This window comes from Adiantum capillus-veneris, chromosome 27, assembly GCF_014529385.1.
Source record: "Adiantum capillus-veneris isolate H3 chromosome 27, ASM1452938v2, whole genome shotgun sequence".
NCBI lineage: Eukaryota > Viridiplantae > Streptophyta > Polypodiopsida > Polypodiales > Pteridaceae > Adiantum > Adiantum capillus-veneris.
Window position 1 is genome coordinate 55,383,539 of NC_140957.1, and position 8,770 is coordinate 55,392,308.

Genomic DNA, 8,770 nt, shown 5'->3' on the forward strand with positions numbered 1-8,770 from the left:
GTAGCCTATTGGTTGCGCTATATATCTTGGGTTGTTTTATCCCAAAGGGAGATCATTACCACTATATTTACATGCTATATCATATTCGGATTGGGCTGGTTACTATCGCACATGAGTGTTCACTAGCATGCTTGGCAACTCATGCATATCTTGGTTGAGAAAGAAGTAGCCTACAATGGCTGCTTCTAATTGTGGTCACAACTGTGTACCGGGAAACTTTCATAGTTACTATTGAGTAACTTTGGCTTAGAACCCTTTTCACCGACTTGCATGTTGGATAGTAGTCTGGCCCCACCACCATATTTACCTATAGTCAAAGTGCTTCGGCAATTGTGAGGAATGTAGTGTTCCATGCTTGCACAAAAGCACTCTTACTATAAGTAAATATAGTGTTTCGTGCTTTGTGGTATGATTGATTCAATTTTGGAACCTTCAGCAAAATGGTATTCAACACACAAACAAGGAAAAGGATCAAGAGAGATTGTCTCTGTAGGTGAGTTTTTCTCTCGAGAATATGTAATTTTGTCTCTCAAAAAATGGAGAGGATTTTCTTTCCCTAGCCTTGTTTCCTCTTGAATTTCTCCTTGCAAATTCATGAACATTAAGGTGTTTTCTAATTTCTTTCTTCCTTAAATTTTGGGAGGGTCACTTTTGCACCAAATTGTGCATGGGCACATGTTTTAAAGCCAACACGACATTTGCGTTGTTGGACTTAAGCTTAGCTTTATTCCAAAAGCATGGATACTTTGTCTAGTTCATATCGTATGCACCGTCATCCTTAGCATCTTCATATTTACACGCCCATAGCAACATGGCGGGGATAGAGCTGCAGGAAGCTGCTCCTAGTTACAAGATGCAATCAGGTGGAGCTCGCAAGGGACCGAACTGTAAGGGAGAGAACATGGTGCCGTTGACGTGCACAAAATGAACATCTCTCTTTCTCTCTTTGGTTTTGCCTTGGCCCAAGGGGGGATTCTTTGACATAGCCATATCCCCAAGTTCAGACTGTATACAGAGTTCTCATCTTCTCTCCCCCTGGTAGTCTGCCACCATCGCCATCCTTGGGAAGCCTTTTTTTCACACACAAGCGCCCAAATGTTTGGGCTTTTACACCTTTGAAGGGTTGTTTCCACAATGATCATCATCGATGGTGTTTCTTCTTGTTGAAGGTGTTCGGTTTGGGTTGCCCCTTCCACTCTTCAGGCATTTCAATGGTGTGTCAGAAAATTACAACACCTTATAGGACTGCAACAACCGATTTCCAACATGCAAAGAGTTGGAAATTTCAAGATTGGAAAATCAAGGCTTGAACTGCCCGTTCTTGCGACAAGGTCCTTGACAAGGCTATTTACAAGCTTTGACTAGGCTTACAAATTGGGCAAGGCCCTCGGTAGCAAGAAGTAGGACATCTATTGAAAAACAATAGATGTATTATATGAACCAAGCAACGATATCTGACAACAAATTTTTTGATTTTCTTTTTGATTGAAATTCATTTGACTATTACGATGGCAAGAACAGTTGGCAAGAGTACTGAATGAGGTATGCAATTGATTTTTCATTAATATCTATGGCATGCATTAGACATGTGTACTGCCATAACAATTTTTCCATGATTGTGCAATTTAAGTATTAGCAAAAACTAAAGATTGGCCATAAGTAACATCATAGGAGCAAAAACTTAAGTATTATTGTACTCATGTGGCTTGAGTTTGCATCGGTTTTCATAAGAAGCATGGCTTCTCCCCATGCAAAGCTTCGGCCACAGTACCTTGACTCAGTATGATCATCATGTTTGAGGTTTCCTGTTTTCATGAGTTTGTTAGTTGTATGTATATTTTCATTTTGTAGGATGTCTCTCATAAAAGAATTGCTCCAAAGCAATCAAGAATCATCATGAACAATTGACAAGTATAGGCAAGGCATGTGGCTTGTAGGGTAAGCATATTTAGCATGTCCGACCAATTATTAAAGAAACCGACATGCACTTTTTCCTCTAGCTTGGAGTTTTGGGTTTGCTAGGGCATGGCTCCTAGACCCAACGAGATCAAACGAGATTTCAAGGGTAAATGCCAGTAGTATTGGGCAACCGAGGTACGATTTGTTTCTGCAATAATTGTAGATGTTTTTAAGCTTTTAGTTTGGTATATCACTCGACAATCTCAACAATTGACAATGGCCATAAGTAACATCATAGGAGCAAGGCTCAATAGAAAGATACTCTAGAAACTGGCTTGTGTGTTACGTCGGCCAATATCTCAATAATGTATCCTCTGTACTGTCAAGCGGAGGGGAAAGGCAAGGATTTTAGGAGCACGACTCCCGAACCATATTTATGCATTGGGGGCATGATTACTCCAAAGCAATTACAACGTGCTAGAGTGCATGCAAAGTAAGTACACAAAGGACATTGAAAGCACAATCATGCCACGAGCACAATAATGGCAATTATAGCTTGCAAGAGTGCAGGCAAAATAAGTACACAAAGTACATTGAAAGCACAATCATGATACATGATGCTCCAAATTCTGATGCTAGGGGTTGTGGTTACAAAAATTGATAAGTACCTTAAATATAAGTTTCAATTTTGAACTTATTCCATTTTACAAGATATTCTACAACGCCAACTTGACAAGAAAATGTTGCTTTGGTCAAGCAGATTTTGGCAGCTCGATAGCTAAGCTTTAGGAGCTATCACTTGCATTATCGGGCAATCCCATGATTCTCAGTAAGCTGCATGATTCGACAAAGCTGTTTCTCGATGAAAGCTAAGCTTTGAGAGCTATCTCTTGTACTATAGGGCAACCACGTGATTCTCAATAAGCTGCATGATTTGGCAAGGTTTTTTTCTCTATGAAAGATCAACAATATCCATTTTCTTTTTCTTCACATTTATGTGTCAACCCAAGAATCTGTTAGCTAAGAGCAATCAAACTTTGTTCTGTCTTATCTCCTTGATGAACTTATGCGAATCAAGGCTTCAATTTAGGGCATATTACCTAGAAGTTTCCAAAGTTTGGAATATGATAGTAGCATACAAACTTTGGTAACATCTCTACCTACTTATTATTGGAGGCCGGTATGACCAAATCCATAAGGGCATATAGGGTACAATCCACAACTCTAAAAATTTTCAGTATACATAGCTATGAGATAGATTCATCAATATGGATGGCTATGAGCCCGTTTCAAGTACAAGGACGACAAATGTAGACTGACATTCACTCTCAAATGAGCATCTCTTTTTGAATTTCAGGACCACATGCCATGGAGGGGCGACAAGGTTAGCCACTTTCAAGTTCTTCTTGTTTTTGTGTTTAACCTTTAAATTGGGCATGGTTTTCTTGTTGTGCAAAGCAAGTGCTTTGAGAGTTTTTATGGGAAGCAAAGCTTCTAATCTGTGCCAAAGATATATCCATTGATTTAGGATCAAGGATAATGGCACAAAAATTTATTGACAATAACAGGATATACGCTCACAGTAACGTTTGGCACCAACAAACTGTGATGTATCCATGCCATTACAAATCGTGCAAGGCACATATGCTACCGTCTCAACTATAGAGGCTATCATTGATTCCAAGGGATAATTACACTATTTTTGTGATATGCATGCATGGCATGCCAGTATTGTGGACTCGTTCCACTAAAGCATGGTTTATGATTTTGCTATAACATCAACTACTCTGTTCAAAAAGAGTTGAAGGCTAGTATATTTGTTTATGATTGTTGTATATGACTACAACAACATGCAATTTTTGTGCACAAGGTACTTGCAATACAAATGATGCTTTTTGTGGATAGCAAGTCAACATGGCATCGCTATCAAGCAAATAATTCATGGGACAACATGAATAGATTAAGAGGGCCTCCTAGTCGGTAATCTCCTGTTGCAAACCCAAGAATATCTAGTATGACTACTTTCTTTGGGGTGTTAGAAATTGTTTCCTTCTATTCGTGGAGAGATATGATTATTTTGAGATCGATTTATGAATCCGATTCTAACTTGAGAAGAGATCTTGCTTAGTTCTAGCACTGATTATATCTCTAGGAGTGGTACTCTTAGGGGTATGACCCAGGAAAGAATCACTCCATCGTCGTTGAGGTTCACAATTTGATCTCATCATCATTGTACTTTCAAGGAAAGAATTTTGTAATCCACCAAGAGATAATGGACAAGTTCAACTTTCCAAGTTGACCCCAATCACTTTTAGATACACTAGACTGTGATGGTCGATGTCAATTTCTACTTTGAGCAGTTTCCATGCAGAGTCTAACCACTAGGTTACCTAAATGTGATAGATTTTCACATTCTATTATTTTCCAAATATGTTAGCACGGTTTTCACGTGGAAAGTATTTGGTTCTTTTCCCATGATTCGTGAGCACAACATTATCCATAAGCATTGGCAATTATGGTTATGGATATACATGTTCGGATCTGCTTTTGCTAAATTCATGCACACTAGGTGTTATGGGCCCTAGTGTTTAGCAAAGGATGATTTGGAGCAGCATGCACATTCATGACATTAATAGATTCTAAATCATTTCACACTCTATGTGCACTATCTCTATGAGAATAATTGTAGATCAGAGGTCATTTCCCGATTTGGGTGCTTGTAAATCAGTACTACAGTTAACTAAGATGGTTGCTCCTAAAATTATTGATTAATTAGCAATAGTGGAAGGAATTGTGATCCTTGTTTGCCAGTCATTTTGGAGGACTGTCTGTAAACAGTGAAAAAACGCACCTCAATATTGTTAATTATTTAGAGAGGAAGGCAATTGACAAGTGTTAATGTTGTGCCAAAGGATATGCTAAGTGCATACGTTAGCACCAAGCAATACAATTGGAAAGGTTATCTCTCTAGTTGGGATTTTCTTACCCTGAGGCAAAGCATGTGCAAGACTGAGTTTAGTCCCTTCATGTTTACATAGGGATCTCAACTTCGATCGGTAGTTACAGTGGGGTTGTTTACTCATGAAGAATGATATTAAGTCAAGGACTTATACTTTGATGTTGAGATATGTCAGCCAATTCCTTTCAGGGAAAGTGAAAAGAGGTACTCTTTTTGATACATCTTAGTCCTAACAACTCGTCTAGCATACTCAAGTGAGTTCTAAATGGACTCTATATGGTATGTTGGCGAATATGGGCCGGTTACACAAGACTGTTTTGTAAAGGGACAACAATATGAAAAAAATCATGATGCTCTTCTTTACTTTCAAGGAAAGTGAAAAGGGGTACCCTTATCGATACAAATCAAGATGCTCTTCTTGATTTCATTGAACCTCCTATTGAACAGTGTTTAGGTCAAATGGATAGGTGGATTCAAGAAGGATGCCACTATAGAAAACATTAGTGTCTTATGAAGATATCACCACTTTTGTTTTTGAGGACAAAAATGCTTCTCCAAGGGGGGAGTAATGTCATGCCTAGGGTAAGACAACGGTCAGGATGTACATGAGATCAAGGGATGCTATGTTTTAGCTTGTTATGAGTCTATATATAGCGAGGTTGGGTGGACACCTGCATGGTTCAGTCCCCTCTGGTCTCAAAATATTAGTTTTAACAATAAGTAGGCATTCTCTCTAGCACTAGGCACATCTTGGGTGGACAATTGCATGGTCCAGTCCCCTCTAGTCTTAGAATATTAGTTATGCATTCTGTCTAACAATAGGCACATCTAGTAGCAAAATTCTCCAGAATTAAAACTCCAACCCATTAGAGTGGTCTGAAACAACTTACAATAGAGCAAAATATTTCAAAGAACCTCATTTTTAGAAATTTTTTCAGTTAGGGTTAACAACGTCTTTTAAATATTGCCTTGAATTTTGGCTTTTAACAACATTGTAAATTGTAGAACTATTGATCTTACTCGATGTGTTTTGAGATTCTATTTGGTTCTTATAAAGTTCATTTGGTGCATGTTCTAACGTTTTTTCAAATCATTCATGTGTAAGAGTGTGGTCTATAGTTTTACATAACTTTGGTGCATGAGCTCTTTGGTGATATATAGACAAAATCATAGATTGTTGCACAACATTTCATTTGCGGTTGGGTAAACCATCTCCATGTTCTTTGAACAATTTTCTCTTATGATCTCCAAGAAAAAAAACAATTATTTGGATTTATTACCTTTTTTCTTTAAATTTGATATATTCAATCTCTTTGACTGTATTATCTTATTGATTTCTTTCCTATGTTTGAACTAGTTTGAGTTGTAAAAGTTCTACCAAATTGGACACACCAATTTTTTATTCTTGTTCAAGTTCATAGCATGCCTCTTATGCATTAGATTGTTTTTCTTTGGTCGTGTCAAGGGTTGTGTCATGAGGAGAAACTTGTTTAGTTTAATGATGTACAATCAAAATTTGACTGGCTACTATGCAAATTGAGTATGATGCTATTATGGAGAATTGTTTTTTTCCTTTGTGCAATTTGACTAGTTTCAACAATGCTATTAGTAGTGGGTTTACAAGTTGACATATAAGTGAGATGCTAGCATTGATAACTATACAGCTAGACTTACAGCAAAAGGCTACAACGGGTTATACTCAAGAGTAAGGCTTTGATTTTGATGCGACATTTGGTCCCACTTAGTGTGACAACCGTTTATGACATTTGTTCATTGGAAACTCATAATGGTTGGAATGTACATCATTTGGAACATAAAACTGCACTTTTAATGTGATTTGCATGAGGAAAATATCAACTATAACCTCTTAGTTTTGTTTGAAAAGTGTAGGAAACAAAGTGCATGTTTAAAAGGCTTTGCATGGTGTAAAGCAAGCTCCTCATGCTTAATATGAGAAGATACCTCACTATGTGTGCATAGATGGCTTTTGGAAGAGTCCAGCTGAGTGCACTTTGTATGTCAAGTGTGCAAGTATGGTATTTTGATTATTAATTTACATGCTAAGGATATGCTACTCAATAGACCAAATGTGATAAGCATATTGTTGACTTTGAGTTTAATTTGAATGCTTATTTTAAGATGTCAAGCTTGGGAATCTTGCACCATTATATTGGCATACAATTTAAGGAGTGTGATGTAGTGCTTTATATCAATCTTCAGATATGATACGTTGTGTTATAGGTTGACCTTGAAGACTACAATTCTATTGTTTCTCCTATGGAGATATGTTTGAAGTTTATTCTTCGCAATGCTAGAGACTACTTTGATGACCCTTTCTATTAGCAAGTTGTTGGTTGCTTTATTTATGTATGCATTATTAAGAAAGAAATTTAGTAAATGGTCTCATAAGAGAGAAAATTTATGCATCTCAGGGTCTAATCATGAGCAATTGTTGTTTAGAGGGATCTTTTCCACTTTTAGTGGTACTATACCTTGTGAGCTATTTTTTTCCATAGGAGGGATCATTGCCACCAAATTTATTCGTTTTCTTATACTTTGATTAGAATAGTTTCCAAGCATGAAGCATGCATATGATAATTTTCAAGAATCAACTACTATGAAACCTCTAGTTGTGAAGCTAAGTATACTAGGGTGTCTTTGAAAACTACATTTGAGTGTCTTTGGCTTAGATGCTTTATGATATATGTGGGTGTGCTTGATTGTAGGCTACCACCACTATCTGCAATCGGTAGATAGAGTGCATCAACTCTCATTGCAACAAGGAATCCAATGTTTTGTGCTTGTACCAACAAGCACATTGAGGGGAATTCTCATTCTGTCAACGAGTGACTCTCTATAGGGGAGATTAGTTTTGCTTATCTGACTACATAGGACAACCCTAGTGATCTTTCCATAGAAGCTTTGCCTCGTGAAAAACTCAAAGCATTTTCAAAGATTTGGGCTTAGTCCCCTTTGTGGATTGATCACATTCCATGAAGCTTGGCACTTCCCTATACATGAGTGCTAGCTAATGTCCATTGCATTACTCCCATTCTTGTTTTAAATGGAGAAATGGTCCAAAGATACAACACATTGTATGTCATGCTATAAGATAGGGCTAGAGGGTCTAGAATGCATTGACAACACATTGTATGTCATGTTAAAAGATAGGTCTAGAGGGTCTAGGATGCATGACATACACTACATTGTATGTCATACTATAAGATGGGGCTAGGATGGCATACAATACATTGCATGTCATCCTCTATAAGAGGGTCTAGGATGACAGACAATACTACTGGAAATAGGGTTGTAGGGAACCACACACAGCTTGGAGAAGATGAAGGAAGCTCAAGGCACACAACAGAGAGTGTATTACGTAGTGTGCAATAGAAAGATAAGATAGCCCTAGAGTGATGGGTGTATATACAATGCACGCGGGAAAAAACCTCTTAGTGAGGGAAAAAATGCCCTGGTGGTCCTAAGTGTGTTCACACACATCACTACCACATGAATATGGTAAAACATCCCCCCTGGGAGTGACGTAGTGAACGAGAGCTGGCACATAGAGTATAGGGAAGTGCCATGCCCTGAGGACATGATCGATCCACAAAGGGGAGTAAGCCCAATACTTTGCGGAAAGATTTGGACTTCTCATGAGACAATGCCTTTGTGAAAAGATCTGCAAGATTTTCCTGTGTTGGCACATAATCCAAGGTGATCCCTCTTGCTGAGAGCCTCTCACTAACATAGTGTTAATGCACCTCAATGTGCTTTGCACGAGCATGAAAAATTGAGTTACTCGCAACTGCCAATGCGCTTTGATTTTCCGTGTAGATGGTGTTGGCACTGTCTTGTCCAACAGCCAAATCAGCCCATAAGGTGTCTGAGCCATACACACACAGTCGTAGC